The sequence below is a fragment of the Silene latifolia genome, chromosome Y, assembly GCF_048544455.1.
Source record: "Silene latifolia isolate original U9 population chromosome Y, ASM4854445v1, whole genome shotgun sequence".
Taxonomy (NCBI): Eukaryota; Viridiplantae; Streptophyta; class Magnoliopsida; order Caryophyllales; family Caryophyllaceae; genus Silene; species Silene latifolia.
Window position 1 is genome coordinate 297202734 of NC_133538.1, and position 20114 is coordinate 297222847.

General features: G+C 40.4%; 1 non-coding gene across 1 annotated transcript; it reads left to right on the plus strand.

Moving 5' to 3' along the window:
- Positions 1-662: 662 nt before the first annotated feature.
- Positions 663-768, plus strand: LOC141636529 (small nucleolar RNA R71). The gene has a single exon (XR_012541135.1). It is a non-coding gene; the product is annotated as a small nucleolar RNA R71 (small nucleolar RNA).
- The last annotated feature ends 19346 nt before the right edge of the window (positions 769-20114 follow it).

Genomic DNA, 20114 nt, shown 5'->3' on the forward strand with positions numbered 1-20114 from the left:
GATCACTCAGCTGCCACTGCTTTGTCAAAGACTACAACATTGTCTTCAACTCACCTAGTTCACTTACCCCACCAGAAGATGATGCACCCTGATTAGGTGTAGGGAAGGAAGGAGGCTTCTGAAGGCCTTGTTGAGTCTTATATGGAGGGACATACGGCTGCTGCTGCTGCGGAGGATGGGTAGGATTGAACACATTTTGACTAGTCCACCTCAAATTGGGATGGACTGCCCCTTGGTTGTTATAATAGGAACCCCCTTCTTGCCTGTATTGTTGAAAAGCAAGGACTTGTTCCTTCTCCGTAAGACAGCCAACAGCAGTGTGACCGTCATTGCTCCCACATCTCTCACATGTAACAGTCTCTCCTCTAGTAAGCAGATGAACCGTCTGAGGCTCCCCAGCAGAATGCAGCTTCAACTTATCAAACCTGGCATTCATGGCTTCCAGCTGAGCCACAACTTGCTTGTCGACTACATGAACTGTTCTAATACCATCCCTCGGGTTTCCATACTCAGCATAGTGGTTCGCCCTGTCTTCAATAAGGGCTCATCCCTTATCGTCGTCAGTGTTCTCTTGAAATCTTCTGTTAGATGACGCATCAAGTATAGCTCTGTGATCATCATACAGCCCATTGTAGAACTGGTTAGACAGAAACCACGGATCAAAACCATGGTGAGGAATAGACCTCACCAACTTCTTGAAACGGGACCATGCTTCATATAAAGTTTCATCAGGTGCTTGCTTGAAACTTGTGATCTTTGCCCTCAGCTAATTAGTGCGCTGTGGAGGGAAATATCTCTTGTAAAAAGCAAGAGCAAGGGTCTCCCAGTTAGTAACCCCTGCGGCCGCGCGGTCCAATTCAGTCAGCCACTCCCTGGCTGAATCAGTCAAAGAAAAAGGGAGCAAAACCTCCTTGATCATGTCTTGAGTTACCCCCTTTGTGGTGGGGATAGTAGAACAGTAGTCCGTAAAAACCTCCATGTGCTTCCTCGGGTCTTCACCTGCCACACCTCTATAGAGATTTCTCTACACCAGATTGATATAGGAAGGACGGATGTCAAATGTATTCCCATCCTCAGTCTGGAGATTGAAACCCTTTGAAATTGATGCTGCTTTAGGCTCCGAGTGACTAGCAATGTTCGGTATCTTTACTGGTTGGCTTACAGAACTAGAAGTATCTTCTTCAAAAGATGGATTTTCTGTAAAAATGAAATGCTGAAGCTCTGGTTCAAAAGTACTCAAGTCTTTCTTTCGTGATTCTCTTTGCAGACGGAGTCTATGCCTAAATAGTCTCTCTGGCTCAGAATCAGCTGCAACTAACTCAAACCTGTCTGACCTGGGCATACACAACACTGAAAGAAAACAAATAAGAACTGCCTCAAGGAATAAAAATTCCCTAAGACGGATAAAATAAACGAAACAAAGACAGATAGGGCAATTGCCTCCCCGGCAACGGCGCCAAAATTTGACAGGGCTGTCGTATACTTATCAAAAGTAACTAACTAAACTAACTATATAGCTAGGAAAGTCAGGTCGATCTCCTGATGGAGACAAGGTATCTGTAAGAGTCCATCTATTTGGTCACAAAATGGGGGGGGGTGTTTAAATTGGTTTTCTAAACTAAAAGGTTTAAAGGAAGAGAAGTAGAGAAAAGAGTAATAAAGGCAGAAAAAGGTGATAAACTATCAATAGAGAGGGTACATGTCAGGATTTCGGTTCACTACGGTAGTCCAGTGACTCAACTGTAAACAACTTAGATAAATTACTGCGAGACGGATATGGAAAGGTCCTTTCGGTCCACTTTCTATCCTAAACTTCCACTAACTTAACTTCCGTCCTCGTCAGGGTAGTATACTGTTCATAGCAGGTCTATTTAGTCCAATCTTCCGATCTAGGATTAAATTTAACCAGATTAAAACAGTGACTCAGAAGCGTGCACTCAACTAAGCCGATAAATATAGTTATATTGCTATGGTGACAGAATCTCACAATTAATTCATCTAACTTATTCACTACATCATCACATTTTTACCGTAGATCCCCTAATCCCAACATGAAATAGGTTTAGCTACTCATATCGCTATTAATATTACCAAAACTAATAAAGATGAATGAACTAACAATAAACATAATGAATCGATAATTAAATTGCATAAACGTAATTAGGGCAAAGAAATAAATGAAGCAAAACAAACAATTAAAGTAAATGAAAGAGAGTTTATTATTAAGAAAGGAGAAAGAGATTACAATCGCAAGAATCCGGCGTAAAGAACGACAAAATCCGAGCTAAATAACCCCGAAAGCAAAGTTACAGTGAAGGATAAAAGCAACGCAGTCTTCAAAAGTGATAGATAATGAAATTAGATGCTAATGACCTAGTAAAGTTGCGTTTAAATAGAAATTAACTAAGTTCAAAAGCTAAAACAAGTTCACGGGCTAATTAAAGCCCACGAAAGCCTAAACCACTCGATCGAGTAGTTTGAAACCACACGATCGAGTAAAACTCCAGATAAGTTACTCGATCGAACATAAATGTTACTCGATCGAGTAACTCCACTTTCCAGCACTTCTTGATCGGGTAAAAATCCACTCGATCGATCAACCAGGGCCACAGAAACCACTCGATTGAGTAATAAAACCACTCGATCGAATATTCTTCCTTCAAATCAGCCCAATCTCGTACCCGACTGCCTCGTAAACCGTGCCTTCACGCTTCCCAATGCAGGAACTAACTCCGGAAAATCCCGTCTCCTCAAAATGCATGCAAAAAGGACGAAAAATGGTACGATTCCACTACTTTCGTGTTCATTTCTACAAAACGAACCAAAGTAGCCAATTCGGGGGCAAAATGCAATATAAACAGTATGGAAGTGCATATAAATACGTGCTAAAATAGGCTAAAAAAACTATACAAATTGCACGTATCAGGGGTCGTGTGTTTTCCAAATTTCGTCTTAACTTCTTGCTTTATGACAATGCGGAATCCAATGCAAGCTTCTTCAAGAGTCCGTCTAAGGCATCCTAGGGATCATTTGGCATCCAATGTATGCTCTTATGATGGGCTTTTACTTGGTCTATATTTCATTATATGTGCACTAACATAAGTTGCTTTTCATTAAGCTTAGGATTTCCAATTTCTTCCCAAAATTCCCATACACTTCCCGAAACGCCCTTGCGTGGACAAGAATTGCTCTCATTAGCCTCGTGAACTTGGGTGATTGCTAATTTGACGGTAAAAAGTATCAACGGCTTCATTTTTTACAAAATGCAACGAATACGAGCAAAAACACCTAGAATACGGAATTAGCTCACAAATACACTAATAGAAGTGCAATAATCAATAAATCCGAGCTAAAATAGGGAGTTAAATTATATATAAAATAGATTTATCAGAGAGAAAAAGAGAACTGGGTGAAGCATGGGGATGAAAATACTTCATTTTTTCATGCAAGTATTAAAAGGAGAAGGTCACAGAATAAGGTGTATCAGATAAAGAACAAGGAGCGGATCATATGCTCAAAACCTGATGAGATTAAAAAGCATTTGAAGATTATTACATTGGTCTCTAGGGTACTTCAGAGGTGGTGAAACGAGTTCATAAAGGGGTTATCCTAACTGGAAAATGCTTAGCTGATGAACATAAGGCCCTACTAACAATGATTGCCATAGATGATGAATTAAGGAGTATCATGTTCTCAATTTCTGGTAGTAAAGTCCTATGGCCTGATGGCTAAAGTAGTCAATTTTTTAAAGACTCCTGGTCTATTATAGGCAAAGAAATATGTGATGCATTGAGGAACATTATCAGTTCTGGGAATGTGTTGAAGGAGGCAAATAATACCATACTCACTATGATACCAAAAGTTGAGGTGCCTGACACTATTTTGCAATTTAGGCCAATAGCCTGTTGAAATACAGACTACAAGTGTATGGCAAAGATCCTGTGTTCTAGACTCGGCCGCATTCTACCTGACATCATTCACCCTTCTCAGAGTGCTTTCATAGTAGGAAAAGACATTGTAGGTAATATCTTAATTTGTCAAGACCTTATCAAATTGTATAAGAGGAAGGCATGTTCTCCAAGGATCATGATGAAGATTGATCTTCAAAAAGCATATGACTCAATTGAATGAGCATTTCTGCAGGAAATGTTAATGCACCTTCTCTTTCCTGCCAGCAGTATTAAACTTATAATGCAATCTGTATCTTCCCCATCTTATTCTCTGTCTCTTAATGGTGAAGTCTTTGGGTTTTTCAAGGGAAAGAGAGGTTTGAGGCAGGGGGGACTCCCTATCCCCTCTACTTTTTACAATTTGTTTGGAATACTTAAGTAGGCGGCTTGGAGTTCTGCATAAACTTGAAGGGCTTCAGATTTCACCCCCTCTGTGCTAGACTCAGTTTGACTCATCTGTGCTTTGCAGATGACCTACTGATGTATAGCAAGGGGGGCCTGGTATCAACTACTCTTATGGTGAGAGCTTTTGGAACGTTCTCCTTGGGATATGGCCTTCAAATGAATAGTGGTAAATCCAGCTTTTATAGTAATGGAGTAAGTGATAGTAGTGTTAAGGCCATTGAGGAAGCATCAGATATAAAATGAGGAAACATTCCTTTCAAGTACTTAGAGCTGAATACTATGCCTAAGAGGTTGGGGATTCTTAACTGCCAGTGTTTGGTGGATAGGGTAACTGAGAGAATAGAAAGATTAGGGGCAAGAAAACTCTCCTATGCAGGGAGAGAAGTTCTCATTTCATCTATCCTCAGTACTTTGCATAATTATTGGGCAAGGATTTTCATCCTACCAAAATAGTCTTGAAAAAGATATAGTAAGTATGCAGGTCTTTCTTATGGTATGGAAATGAAAACAAGGAACGACCAGCTCTTGTCTCATGGAAACTTCTCTGAAAACCAAAGAGGAATGGTAGAGTGGGTTTAAAAAATTTGCATCAATGGAACATTTCCCGCATTTCTAAATTTGTATGGTGGGTGGAAAAAATGGCAGATCATATATGGGTTCCTTGGTTTCACGCTATTTATATAAAGAATAGAGTTTGGAAAAATTATGAACCTTCTGTCTGCTCTAGTTGGGCCTGGAAACGAATCTGTGAAGTAAAAAATAGATTCAAACACTTGCATTTTGATGATTCTTCGAGAGAGCTTGACCAGGAATACTTTGTAAAGATGGGTTACTTATGGCTTGAGGAGGAGATTACTGATGTTCCTTGGTACTAGTGTCTTCAGAATAGAATAATGCTCCCAAAGCATTCATTCTTTATACGGTTGGTTGCTCAAAATAAGTTGCTCACTCAAGACAGATTTATGGCGATGAATATCACTCAGGGAAATTGTTCTTTCCTGTGTGGTACTGCAGAGGAGAACATCAACCATTTGTTCCTCAAGTGCCCCTTCAACCAGCAATGCAACCATCTATTGGCTGACCGGTTTCAATGCCATATCCCTGACCAGCATGTTATGTACTAAAACAGCTAAGGTGGTCCGTAATCAGCCCAAATCAGGCCACAAAACGCAACAAAACGACAACAATTTTCAACATAATTCTAGACCATCACAAATGACCCAAAAACAAGATAAAAAGAGACCTAAAACCGGGCTAAGGATAGGACGGTCCCGGAAACCATTTGGCTTTTCCTTACCCTTGCATTACCATGAGTAAACGAGAAAGAGAGGAAGAGCCACGACCAAGAACAAACCCAATAAACAAGCGACACAATACATGACTCAAAATGACAAAAGTAACAGTTAGGCGGACTATTGCTTATGACACAAAAATTAAAAATTTAAAAACCACATAAAAACGATAAAAATAGTGTATAAACAGTCGGGTGGGCTGTTTAAACTCGACTGAAACAGGCTGTTTTTGATGTGTTTGTATTGTTTTGCTTTTGGTTTGTTTTGTGAGGATTTATTTAAAACATAAAATGAAAGATAAAAGGATATGACTTAAACGAGATCACGAAGTAAGTTTAAGCCTAGGAGTAGTTTCGTCCAAGATCACGAAGCATGGACTCAACTACGCTCCAAAGCACTAAGCAAATGGAGGTTTCTCGCACTAAACAGAGATGGGATTGTACAAGCACTAAGCAAAGGACTTAAGGGTTTTCAAAACCTCTCATATATTCATTCTCATAATATGAAATTATTATAAGGGATAAGTGCTCTTTACATAGAGACTCAAATTACATCCAAGCCCTCCATCTAAAAGCAAATCTAAAGGGTACAAATTAAAGAGCAAATGGACAAAAGTACAAGTTGAATTTTTACACCTAAAAACTAGTCATATGGTTCAAAAAAAGGACCATCCTTGGCAGTATATAAACGGCTGGAATTGAGCCTTGGAAGTCCTCTTTGTTGTTTTGCAAAGTTGTTCATTTCTCTTTAATTGGCCTAGACTTCTTTAGGAGACAACTAGGGGACCATATGATGTCATTTTGTCCTTAGAATCTTGCAATTTTGCTCTTCATTATACCTTGCAAAACCGGCTATTTTAGCTCAAAATAGACGGTTTCCACATTCGGTTCATGTTATCTCTTGGTGGTTAAATTATAGGAGACGTTCTCTTTTGATGAAGCAAATTATTGCGGCTGGGATAGCTCTTGTAATGTATGCTATTTGGTATGTTAGAAATCGATGTAGAATTGAACATGTAATACCTATCCCTGCTGTTGTTATAAAGCAGGTGAAGGGTCTCTTTGTTATGCAGTTAAAGAGTAGTAGCGAAGAAGGAAGCGAATGGAGGATCCAGTCATGGGTAACTAGACCAGGGCATTGACTGTAACTAACTATAGAGGACTATCTTTAGTTATGAAATGTTTGGTTGGGCACTAATATAACACTTACATTTCCCCAAAAAAATAATGGTCGTTTCAATCTCCGAAACCTCGATTTCGAAAACCGTCTTCGAAAATAACGCACCGTTTTCTAGGCCGTAACTTTTTCAACCATCCAAACTTTCAATTCTCGATCTTCAAAATTGCAAATATGAATTTCGAAAACCGTCTTTGAAAATGATGCACCGTTTTCTAAGCCGTAGCGACCCCGATATTTTAAACCCGTCTTATAAAAATAAACTTAACCTTTTCAAAAGACAATTCTAAGAAAATCACGCTTTTAAAAAATTCGTATTTTCGAAAATCCTCTTTAAATAATAACATCATTCATATCAGTCCACCTTTTCGATTCAGCATCGAGCCGAGTCTAGTTGAGTTCGAATCAAAGTTGTCAAGATAACTTCGAGTGTCCGCCAAAGCTCATACTTACCTTCTGGTCTAAGTCGTGTTGCCTAACTGTCGAGACATCGTCAATGGCGTTAATAGAGTCAAAACCTGTCGGGTCTTAAACCCGCCTTTCCCATATGTTACGGGTCAAAGTTCAAATTTGTATACATATCTCGTCCAACGGCGTCGCGCCATCGACAAACCTTTAAATCCCATGAGAAGTCGTTTGTCTATGCATCATCTTACCTAAATAGACACTCGAGTCTAAATTAAAATCATGCACCATGAGTTCAAACACGAGAAGTCACTCACGACTTTTCATGAACTCAAAATCTAGTCACACCGCCGCGTCTTCACAACATAGCTGCCTTTTGTATATACGTGTCATACTTGCCGTTGTTTTTGCGATCCCTTGCCAAGACCATGCACCGTGAGTTATAACGCCTATTGTTATGTCAAATAGGAATCCCATGGGTGCCATCGATTGTCATCAAGAAACTCAAGAAGCCCATTGATCTTTATCCGCCATGACTTCCGCCGAAATCAACAACCTGGTCCTATAACTCTTAGTTACCGTGGAAAACTTGAGCACTCGTCTCTCCAATGTTAAGGACAAACTGGAAACTAGGAATTTTCCCTCTTCAGACATTGAGTAATGGGTCAAGCTCAATGAAAATCGACTGCTTGCCACTGGCAAAACAAAACCTAATTGAAAGGCTACTAAAACTACTAAAGCAAATCCCCTGGGAACTCCGCCAAACAAAACAAGACGACCCCATAGGTCCTTCCCTGATTTGGGCATACCTTACGCCAGGCTTTGGAAAGGCTAATCTCCAAAGGAAACCTCAAACCTATTAGTCCAACTCAGGATCCTCTACTAAACAAGCGAGGTTGAAGATGGAACAGAGAACAATATTGCCAATATCACTAAGGTCACGGACATGATACCGAGATGTGTCTCCCCTTGAAAGTTGTCATCCATGATATGACTGAAAAGGACGAATGACCACTACCTCCCTTAGAAATTAATAAGAACAACCCTCCTGAAAACTATATTCAACACAATGAGGAACCCTTCCTAGACTGCTCTCATCTCATCTCTCCTAACGATAAGAAAATTCATGGAATTAAAGAGGATGGCATATAAAGCGGTATACTCATGCTCTCTGTCGCCATCAATAACATGTTCTCAAAGCTGAAAGTGGAGATTGATGACTTGAACACCCGAATGACTAATTTGGAGAAAGGGTCCGGTAAAACAAAGAATGAACCTGACCACCAAGGAGAAGACCAACCCTTGATTCACCAACCGATAACTCGTGAAAATGAGGAATTATCTAATGTTTCCCACATCGTTGAACCCACTAACAGAGAATATGAATTGCCATACTAAAATACACTTAAAAATACAAAGCAACATCCCCAAAACTTTCTATCAACAATGACCAAATCCTATTTCCGCCTAGGGTTAACAAAGACAATACTCACAAAAACTTTCCCAAAAATACCAATGTTGGAACTATGGGAAAACATCATAGGCCATTCAAAGATCTAGAATTGCCATACGACACTGATCTAGAGATGTTTGCTTCAAATGGGCAACTACAACTTGTCGGTCCGACTCTGGACCCACCTGAAGACAAGAAAACCCACTTTTGGGATGATAATACATACTGCATGTACTACCAAGGTCGAGGTCATGATACAGAGACTTTTTTTTTTGAAACAAGTTATTCAAGATACGATTGAAGCTGGAAGAATCTTGATTGGCCTCGCAGCCAAGAGAATCCTCTTGGATGACTTAAGTCAAACGAACTCAAACGACAAATTTGAACGTCCACAAAGGATATTCACTAATCTCGGCACAACTTATGCCACAACTCTTCGAAGGCTTATGAACGAAGGAAAGCTAAAACCCATAGGTCCTACTCCCAATCCAGAACTACAAAACGTAACCCAATTTTGGAATGGCTATGCATATTGTCGATATCACAGAAGCGAGGGGCATAACACTGAAGCGTGCTACGAGCTCAAGCACGCCATACAAGATAGAATTAAGGATGCCAGGTTTTCTGCTTTACTCCTAATTACTTCAGACAAATAGACTGGGTGGCCTTATAGGAAGTTCATCGATTTAGGTGATCAAGAAGATGAGTATTCTACCAATCTTTTCGTGAAAAGGAGAAAGGTAGATTCACCACCATGCTATTAATCAGGAGATGGGGCAATAGTTGAACATGTCATTGACTGCCTTCAGCCAAATTATTCATCCAGTTTGAAGGGTCGTAAGATCAAAAGCGTCAAGAACCTAGCAATAGAAATTTCTCAAATCGATTAAATCATTAAAGGAGGTTCAACATCCGCGGCCCCTCCCGAGAAGCAAGCCTTCCACATCATCGAAGTAAAAGTTATACAGCCTTCGCCAGAAAGAGCCACACACCCGCAAAGACCATTATCAGACTTGGGCATGCCTTATGCAATTGCTTTTTAAGTGCTTGTCTCTGAAGGACTAATCCAACCGATTAGCCCCACTCCAAATCCTACACCCAAGAAGAGAGTCCGCTTTTGGGACGGTTCCCAATATTACCTATTCCATAGGGGTAACGGACACGATATAGAGATGTGCTGGAAGCTCAAACATATCATCCAAAACATGCTCGATCGTGGCAAGTTTTCTTTATCAACCCCAGAACATTTAATGGAAAAGAATGGTCCCCATGGGCGTCTTACTCTTCGAAAACAGGAAAATCTTCTAGGACCTTATCCTTCTAGCGTCGAAAACAACGAAAATGAAGTGCTCAAGTGGGTCAATGCTCAAGACAAAACATTTCAGCCGCTGGATCCTGAAGCAGAAATCTTTGAACAGGAAAGTGATGAGTATGAGTATATATTTGACATCGACTCAGAGTCCAAGTCTGGGTCTTAGGCTTTCTCATATCTATCCTAATGTCTGTTCTTCTATTCCTATAACAAAGTGGTTGTTGTCCCTATGAGTCATGGATATTCCTCAAGTCTGTGCTAACTACTTATTTATCTAAATATAAGCACAACTTCAAACTTTCATATATTCTTCTTTCTTCCTTTACCATTTCCCGTTGACAACGAGAATTGATTTGAGAATTGATTTAAAATAAATACCACGCTCCGATTCAATGTGAGTACACTCAAGTGACGTTTCGTACCGAGTAAGCAAAGGACCCGGAACTCCGTGTCTATTTTCTTTACCTATTCCATGTCTGGCAATAAAAACCTTTCATTGGCACCCAATTTTGAAGGAACTTTTATCAAAGGGATTTTATGACGAACATCTCCTTGCTTATGATAAATAACGGAAGGCAAGCCCATTCCCCACAAAAACATCCAATCACCTAGTGCCAACCACTTACCCCGGGGTACATCCTCGCCTGTACCTTCACCACCCTCCAGCAAAGGATGAGAAAGTTCGAATAGATTAAAGGCTGTCAATCTCAAAACACAAAGCCAAAGCCCAAGCCAAAAGCGATGCACCCAAAGGCCTAAGCCATAGCCAAAGCAAAAACCCAAGCCAATAGCCATTCACCCAAAGCCAAAGCGAAAGGCTAAAAGCAAAAACCCAAGCCAATAGCCATTCACCCAAAGCCAAAGCAAAAGGCCAAAACCAAAGGCCCAAACCAAAAGCAATGCACCTAAAGGCCAAAGCCAAAGCCAAAGCCAGAATGTAATTCACCCAAAGCCAATGCAAAACAAAAAGCCAAAAGCTACTCACCCAAGACCAAGGCCAAGACCCAAGCCAAAATCAAAAGAAAACACGATTGGAAACCTTTTCAAAAGACCGAAACCCAAAGAAAGCATCAGATGCAAAATCCAAGACCAAAAAGTCCGAAGCACCAAAATCCAGGAACAATGAGTACAAAAACCTGAACACTAGAACATGATGTCAAAGAGTTAAAATAAGAGCTCAAGACTGATCAACCAGCAACACACCCAACCTTTATTCACACCAAAGTCCAGGGACCAATAATTCCAAGACACCTCATTACCAAAAACTTGAAATAAAATAATAGCTCAAAGCTAGCTAACTAACAACACACCCAACCTTTTTTCACACATAAATCCGGGACCAATAATTCCAAGATACCAAAACACCAAAACTTGATCGAAGAGTAAAAATCATAGCTCAAGACTAGCCAACTAACAACACAGCCAACCTTTCTTCACCCCTAAGTCCTTCTTGAGACTATTACAGGGAGACCTATCTAGGATTCTGAGGATTCCCCTCAAGCTCGTAATATTACATCTTAATCTTTAAAGTCCAGACATGGAAATATGATCCCGCATTGTTTGCCAACCCTTCCGTGCTCGGGCCACATCAATCCTGAGACCCCATTCCACACCGCATCACAAACCAAAACCGACCAGCCTAAACACCACAAATACAAGCTCCAGATTTTTATCTGTCAAACAAACCTCTTATTACCAAGCTTCACATTCCAAAATACCGAAGCCATTTTTAGCCTGACCCAGATACGGAGTTATAAAATACTTTGCTATCAGTAACGGGACATACACAGACTAGCCTTAGGGTCCACTTTTTAGTGTGCTCACATGACAGAGAACATTTTCACAAATTACATCTCTTGGACTCATAATCTTGGGGAATTCTCTCAATTCAATTTTCGAGTCACCAAACGTAATTTACCATTGTGACCCTCATACTTTAAGGTCCTAACAGCAAGCTTTGGCACACACGCATAACTACGATCTGGTTTGATTTCAATTCATGTGAATACTAGGTAGTCTTTCGACGACACAACCATACACCTCAATTTCAATTACCAACACACGCAAGAACTACGATCTAGTTTGATTTCGCAACACGCGAATACGTAAGCAGTCCTACTACGAGGACACAACCGCACAACCCTTTCACAACCACACAACCCTTTCACACACTCCTTTCACAATCTTACATCCTTTTCACAACCGCATAACCCTTTCACACACTTTTTTCATAGGCACACTCCTTTCACAACTGCGCAACCCTTTAACAAACGCACCCTTTTAACAACATTGTATCATCTCAATCCTCAATAACCATCTTAGAACTACGATTTAATTTGATTTCATTTCATGTAAATACGTAGGCAATCCTCTTTCAAGGATACAACCATCCCTCTCAAACATCACTTCTTGTGCCCCACTGTCAGCCAATCATTTCCAATCCCTTACTACAACCCCTTTTAATCTCAACCATCACCATCAATCCTCAAAACTAACCCACCCAGATGTAAACTGAATCCTATACCTCTTTACTCCTGGGGCCCCTTCCTGGAGGCATCACCCCATGCTTTCTTTTGCCAAATTCCCACCTTCTTATTCTAGGGGCTTCTCTTCCGAGATGCTACCAGTCCTTCATTCTTTGAGTCCAATAAAAGCCTAGAATAAACCACCTTTAGCCTAGTGCTCGGTTTCGACAATGCAAGATTTTGGTTCTGCTCTCCGAATCATCACACCTTAAGAAGGGGTCTCAAACCAGCAAACGGTGGCTAGGATGTCCGAAGAAGATATGATTCCTCCTTTTGTAATTCCTGGCCCGAGAATATCTACTACCTTCAGGATTTAATGCTTTTTATCACCCATTTTTCATTTTTAGTTGGGGTTGCACTTATATATGCAAAGTCTGTCAGAGTCATCCATGTCTCATGTCAAACCTAAACTTATGTCATGTTCATGTCAGTCTGTCATTCTGCGTCCATGTGAGTCAATCTTGTGACAACACATGCGTCTCCAATCTATCAAATTATGGATCTACGACCAACAAATTCTAACTCTCAAGATCTTTTAAGCTTTACAACTTTCAAAACTTCTATCTCCCTCATGCGAGATATTACGTGTTAATTACTTATGTGTGTATGTGCTTATATGCATACATGTTTACGTGCTTGTCTATGAGGCTGCAAATTTGTATGTTCACTAACCATGTAGGCAATCGTGAGAAGCAAAACTCACTCGAACTGGGCGCTGAGTTCTTCCCAGCAAACACCAAACCATGAAGTCCGGTACCCAAGAACAAAGGGTTTAGCCACGTCAATCACCTGTCAAACAGTACCTCCCTACGAGCAGCAACTGATGTCGTAGTGAGTCTTGACCAGTTTATAACATCCCAACGAGTGCCGATTTTCAAATAGAAGTCACACAAGTCTTTTGAAGACCCTTGCAACATGATTCATGATCCCGAAGTAGCATTATCCCTAAATAGTTTTCCAAAGAGCCTTGCTAAGAATTATTCATTCCCCGCGGAGAAGCTGGAGTTCATGGCTCCTTAGACAAATCACTCGAACTTATGACAATGAAGAAATCACTACCCTAAGACACCTAGGATGTTTATCCCCAACTTAGAACCCAAATAAACTTTTGGCAACACAGTTAACCCTTAGGTTGTCTAGCCTAGACAGTTTATATCCCCTTAGAATCATTAGTCTTCGCTTAGATTTCCCGACCTCATTTAAAGAATTTTAGAAAAACCTCTCTAGGCTCCTTAACCATATCCAACATCAACCTACAATTTAAAATCCTTAGTCCCTCAGGGTTTCCAAAATTTGAGCCGTTAGGAATTTCCTTAAAACCCTTTAGACTCACGAGGTCGCCATATATCAGCATATTGCTTAGATTCTTTAGTCTAGATACACTCGATGATACCTAATACGCTCCCTAAAAAACATCCAACATCAATCCTTTAAGAAATCAATAGCTTTCTAGTAGCACCCTTAGATTGTCTAGTCTAACCCTTCGGTGATCGAGTCTCTATTCTGCATCCTCTCAAATGTATCCCAGGTATGATCTCTTCATATGGTTTGCGAGCCTTTATACGTAGTCTCATCGACTTTAAACAACCCGTATCAACAGTCGACGGACTCTAAACTATTTCTGATGGCAGCTTCTTGACTCGTATCCCCGAGTCGCCTCGACGTCGCTCTTCCCGATGGCAGGTCCTTGGCTCAAACCCTTTTGAGTCACCTCGACATCGCAATAGTCTTCAGATAGTAATCTTCGATTGACCTGGAGGCTATAATTTGACTTTCGCCTTGTCTAAACCTTAGTCAAACTGGGGGCTTTGTAGATACCCGGTATTTACACCTTCCAAAAACACTCGATGATGATCGGACTACAACGTGTTCTTATACGCGTGCGTGGATTGGCTATGCATAAGACGGTTTAATGCATTATTCGGATATGAAAAATAATTTCAAAAATGGTTTTCTAACTTCATTTGCTTTAACACAACACTTTTACGAGTTAAATTTGACTTCAGGCCCAAAACCGACTCAGAAACTCGCAACCCGAGTCAACCTGAATCAACCCGAATCTCGAACATCTAAAATAATGCCATAAATGGTTTTATTATGCCATTGCATTAAAATGACACTCATTAGTGTGAAAATCGACACCGGGCTAAACATCGACTCAAAATTCAAATCCCAACTCAACACGAATCAAATCCGAGTCAAGCACAAAATACCTACCCAAAATAACACCTAAATATCACTCCACAACCATCTTACACGACATCATAGTGAACACCATAAATCAAACCAACCAAACATTAGATAAAGCAAAGGCCACGGCCAAGTTGAAAAGGACAAGACGTCACTTTACACCGCTGGCATGCTCGCGCCTCAAGTAGCTATCATTAGCCAGCAAGCAAACTCAACCAACTAACTACCATCCCCATTTCTCTATAAATACCCTCTCATATGCACCTCTTTAGGGTACGCGAGTGTTCCGCCCCTTCACCACTCCCTTAAACTTCTAGACCTCTCGACTTACTAAGTAAAAAAAAAATCAACACGTGTTGGGATGATGTGTTCGATTCATTAGTGTTGGGATGGGAAGATAGATTGGACTTGATAGAATTTTCATAGAATAAAAGCTATCATGATAGTATTGGGATGGCGTCATTTGAAGCTTTGTATGGGAGAAAATGCAGAAGTCCTGTGTTGGGATGATGTGACCAATTCATTAGTGTTGGGACCTCATATGATTCAGGAGATGGTATAGTAAGTGCACATTATTCATCAGAAAATGAGAGCAGCACGGGATCATCAAAAGAGCTATGTCGATTTGAAGAGGAGTTACATAGAATTTTCAGTTGGGGATAAGGTTCTGTTAAAGGTGTCCCCAATGAAGGGTGTCATGAGATTTGGGAAAAGAGGTATGCTGAGCCAAAAATATATTGGACCGTATGAGATTTTTGATAGAGTTGCAGATTACCGTTTGGCACTACCTCCAGCTCTAGCTAGAGTCCATAACGTGTTTCATGTGTCGCAATGAAGGAAGTATGTGAGTGATACCTCTAACATACTCAAGCCTAAAGTCATCGACATGGATGAGTCTTTGAGTTACGTGGAAGTTGCTAAAGAGATTCTTGATCGAAAGGTGCGAAAAACAAGAAATGGGGACGTAACCTTTTTTTTAGCGGGATGTTATGTAACAAACCAAACATATATATATATATATATATAGTTAGTTAGTTAGTTAGTTAGTTAGGATCCGGTGAGAACGACTATTTGGTGAGAACGGTGAGAACAAGCAATATTTACTAATACTAAAAGTTGAAGCCTACTGACAAAACAAAAAAATAAAACCCGATATATTTTCTAACCTCCTCATCCATTAAACTAGAAGTACCCACACATTTCAATGAAACTAACACCATCATCCTTGTCCACAACCTCAACCGGTCGCAACCACCTCGTCGGAGTATAGTGTCACCTTGCCAGAGCACAGGGCCATCGCGCCGGAGCACACACTCTTATTCAGTGGTCGAAATTAGTTAATGTTTAATAACGCCTCGGACCGTTTCGCGACCGCGACAGTTCACCAATCAACCGTCGCCTTACACTCTTCCTCTTCTGTAAAATTCACTACAAAATTAGTGTGTCTGGGTTTTATATCAATGGATCTCAAACCAATTTTAATGTACCTAATGACTAATTTTGTGTATTAATGTTAGATGCACGTAATTAGTGATTAGATACATAAAAAATAGTGTAAATACATTGTAATATATAGGAAATAAATCGGGAAATGGTGAATAGCAGCGGTAGATACCTTTTTTACTTTCTCCCTCCTCGTTGCTTTTTGTTACTCCGGTCACCACCGTTGGTGGTTTCTGGTGTGAGTAGATCTGGGCGTGTGGATGATGGTGGTTGTTGGTGGACTGGCTAAATTGTTGTGGTGACTGGGGCACGATTGTTGTGGTGCGACGATGGAGGAGCTCGAAGGAGGGACAATTTGTGGCGGGCTTTGTCAGAAGTCCAGCGATCATATGGAGGCGATGGCGGAATGGAGATAGTATTGCCCCAGCTCCGGTGACTAGGTATATTGGTGGCAGGTGTTAAAGAATCAATAATGGAGGAATAGTGTTTTGTGTTTAGTTGCTGGTTACACGTGATGTTTTAATTAAAGTTTATTAATTTAGTTCGTTCTCACCATTCTCATTGAATGGTCGTTCTCAGGGTGCTTCCGTCCTACCATTCATAATCATCCGATCATCATTTAATCAATTCAATCGTATGGCTGAGATTAAATCTAAGATTTATATTTTAATTCTACACTATATAAACCTGTTATTATGCATAATTTCAGTCATTACCAATAACAAATTTCTCTCTCTTCTTTCTCTCTTTTTCTACTTCCTCTCGCGAATTTGTTTTCTCAAAATCTCTATTGTTTCACTCTTCTAAATAATCATCTCAGGTGATTGTCAAACGTGATTCACGAATAACAACAAAAATTGATCTACGGACTTCGTCATTCAGCAGGTCTTGTTTCTCTTTCATCTAATTTGCTCTACATTTTCTCACTCAAGCATATCTGTGTTCTCCAATTGGTCTCACAAACTCTTCCTTCAAGGACAAATATTGCTTCTTTGAATCACTGTGGTTAGTTTTCGAATAACTTTCATTTGTAATCGCTTTGTTTAATCACGGCTAAATATTAAAACTAAGGTTTGTGTTTTCTCCTAATTTCTCAACTTTTCGATGATTTTCTCTTAATTGAATTTAACAGATCTGTATATCATTCTTCATCGCAACAATCGTTGCAGTATAGTGCGAAATCGGAAGGAAGCGAACAATGTTCTGGTAAAAGTCGCTCGGTACATCAATTGAATAAGGTAATTCTATTGCTATTGTAATGAAATTTACTTCTAATCTTGCATATTTAAAATAGCTTGCCTAATTTTTTGTTGCTTTTAATTCAATTTAGTTAATTTACCTATTTTCTTCAATTTTAGTAAAGGAAGATAATGGATGCTTGATTAATTAAAAAATCAACGTATAAATTCAATGTTAGTATCCTATAATTTAGGAACTAAATAACAACTAGCTACAAATAGGCTAATAAGATAATTACAATTGAGGTAAATAATCAATGACTAATATATAGTAAATAAATTACATATATTTACTAATATTCTATCACACCCCCGCAGTTGAAACGGGAGGAGAACGAACATTTAGACTGTCTCGAAAATCATCAAAAAGGACCAATGGCAGACCCTTGGTAAAAATATCGGCAATTTGATAGCAAGACGAAATATGATGCACTCGAACTTCACCTCTTTCAATTTTTTCACGCACAAAGTGGATGTCCATCTCAATATGTTTCGTGCGTTGATGTTGAACGGGATTCCCGGAGAGATATATAGCACTCACGTTGTCATAATAAACAAGAGTAGCTTTGGTCATCGGAACATGTAGCTCGACCAAGAGGTTATGGAGCCAACACGACTCGGCCACAATGTTGGCCACCCCACGATACTCGGCTTTAGAGCTAGACCGTGACAAAGTAGGCTGACGCTTAGAGGCCCACGAGATCAAATTGTTCCCTAAATAAACACAATACCCAGATGTCGACCGTCTCGTGTCTGGACACCCACCCCAATCCGCATCAGTATAGGCTGTGAGTTGCTTAGGGAGCGATTTACAAATCCATAAACCGCGACCAATACTTCCTTGAACATAGCTAATTATCCGTTTCAAAGCGGCCATGTGACAATCCATGGGATTCTGCATAAACAAGCACACCTGTTGAACGGCGTAAGAGATATCTGGTCTCGTGAAGGTGAGGTATTGTAGAGCACCGGCAAGACTTCGATATTGGGTAGGGTCTGAATAAGGAGTTGTGGAAGACGAAGCACTAAGCTTTGGCTTCGTATCAACTGGGGTAGCAGCGGGTTTACAATTGGAAATACCAGCACGCGCAATAACGGACTCGGCATAGTTAGATTGGGAAAGAAGCATACCGGTTTTATCATGGGTGACTGCGACGCCTAGAAAGAAACTCAATGGACCGAGGTCCTTCATAGCGAATTCCGATTGTAGTTTGCTCATAATAGTAGCACGAAGAGACTCAGTGGAACATGTGAGAATGATATCGTCGACATATAATAATAAGTAAGCTAAAGTCGTACCTTGTCGAAGGATAAACAATGAATGATCCACTTTGCTATGTATGAAACCAATTTGAGCAATGTAGTCGGCAAATCGCTTGTACCAAGCACGGGGTGCTTGATGAAGACCATAGAGCGATTTCTTAAGCAAGCACACATGGTCAGGCCGTTGTTTGTCACGGTATCCGAGGGGTTGCTACATGAAGACAGTTTCATTCAAGGTGCCATGTAGAAATGCATTTTTGACGTCGAGTTGGTTAATAGGCCAGCAATTAGATAAAGCAATACTGAGAACAGTGCGAATAGTAGCGGGTTTTACCACGGGACTAAAAGTGTCGCCACAATCTACTCTAACTTGCTGCGTTTTTCCGTCACCTACAAGACGTGCCTTATACCTTTCAAAAGAACCGTCAGAATGAAATTTATGTCTAAACATCCACATTGAACGGATGACATTAACATTGGGAGGACGCGGAACCAAGTCCCACGTCTGATTGTCAATTAGAGCATTATACTCGTCGTCCACATCCAATTTCCAATTCGGGTCATGAATAGCTGACAAGGGATTTCGGGGAATGGGTGAAATCGTAACGGCAGTATTCAGATTATATTCCTCATCGGGTCGTTGGTAATTGGGGTTGGGCTTGACAATACTATGGTCACCATGAGTCGTGGGTTTAGACCGTGGAATGGGCTGTTGCTGGACCAAACGGTTTACAGCAGGGAGTGGGCTGGCTTCGGGTCAGAAACAGGTGAGGAAGGGGGACTGTTTGTGAAGGCAGTAGCTGCTGTAACGTCGGGTTCGGTGGTGGCAGTAGCGTGGGTGAGGGAGGAGTTTTCTTGTGGGGTAGTAGGCTGGGATGTATCGGTCAAATGTCGAAGGACATACGGAGAGATAACGTCACACAAAAAATCATAGTCGGTTACAGGAGAGCGAGCTAATTTAGAGAAGGGAAAAATAGACTCGTCAAATATAACTTGTCGACTAATAAATTTTTTATTAGAAGACGGATTAAAACATTTATAACCGCTTTGATTTTTAGGGTAGCCTAGAAAGACACAAGGAGTAGAGCGAGGTAGTAATTTATGTATTGTAGTAGACGGTATGAGGGGATAGCATAAACAACCAAAGACTCGAAGATGACTATAGAGAGGTACTCGATTAAAGAGTATTGTTACGGGAGTTTCAAAAGAAATAGGTTTGCTTGGTAAAATGTTCAGAAGATATGTTGCCATTTCTAAGGCGCGATACCAGTAGGAGACGGGTATCGAGGCGTGAAATAAAAGTGTACGTACAACGTTGTTATTGGATCGAATCTTACGCTCGGCTTTACCATTTTGTGATGAAGTATGTGGACACGAAAGACGAAAACTAAGGCCTTGAGTGGCACAGAAATCACGAAATAAGCCATTTAGAAATTACGTACCATTATCACATTGTAGAGTT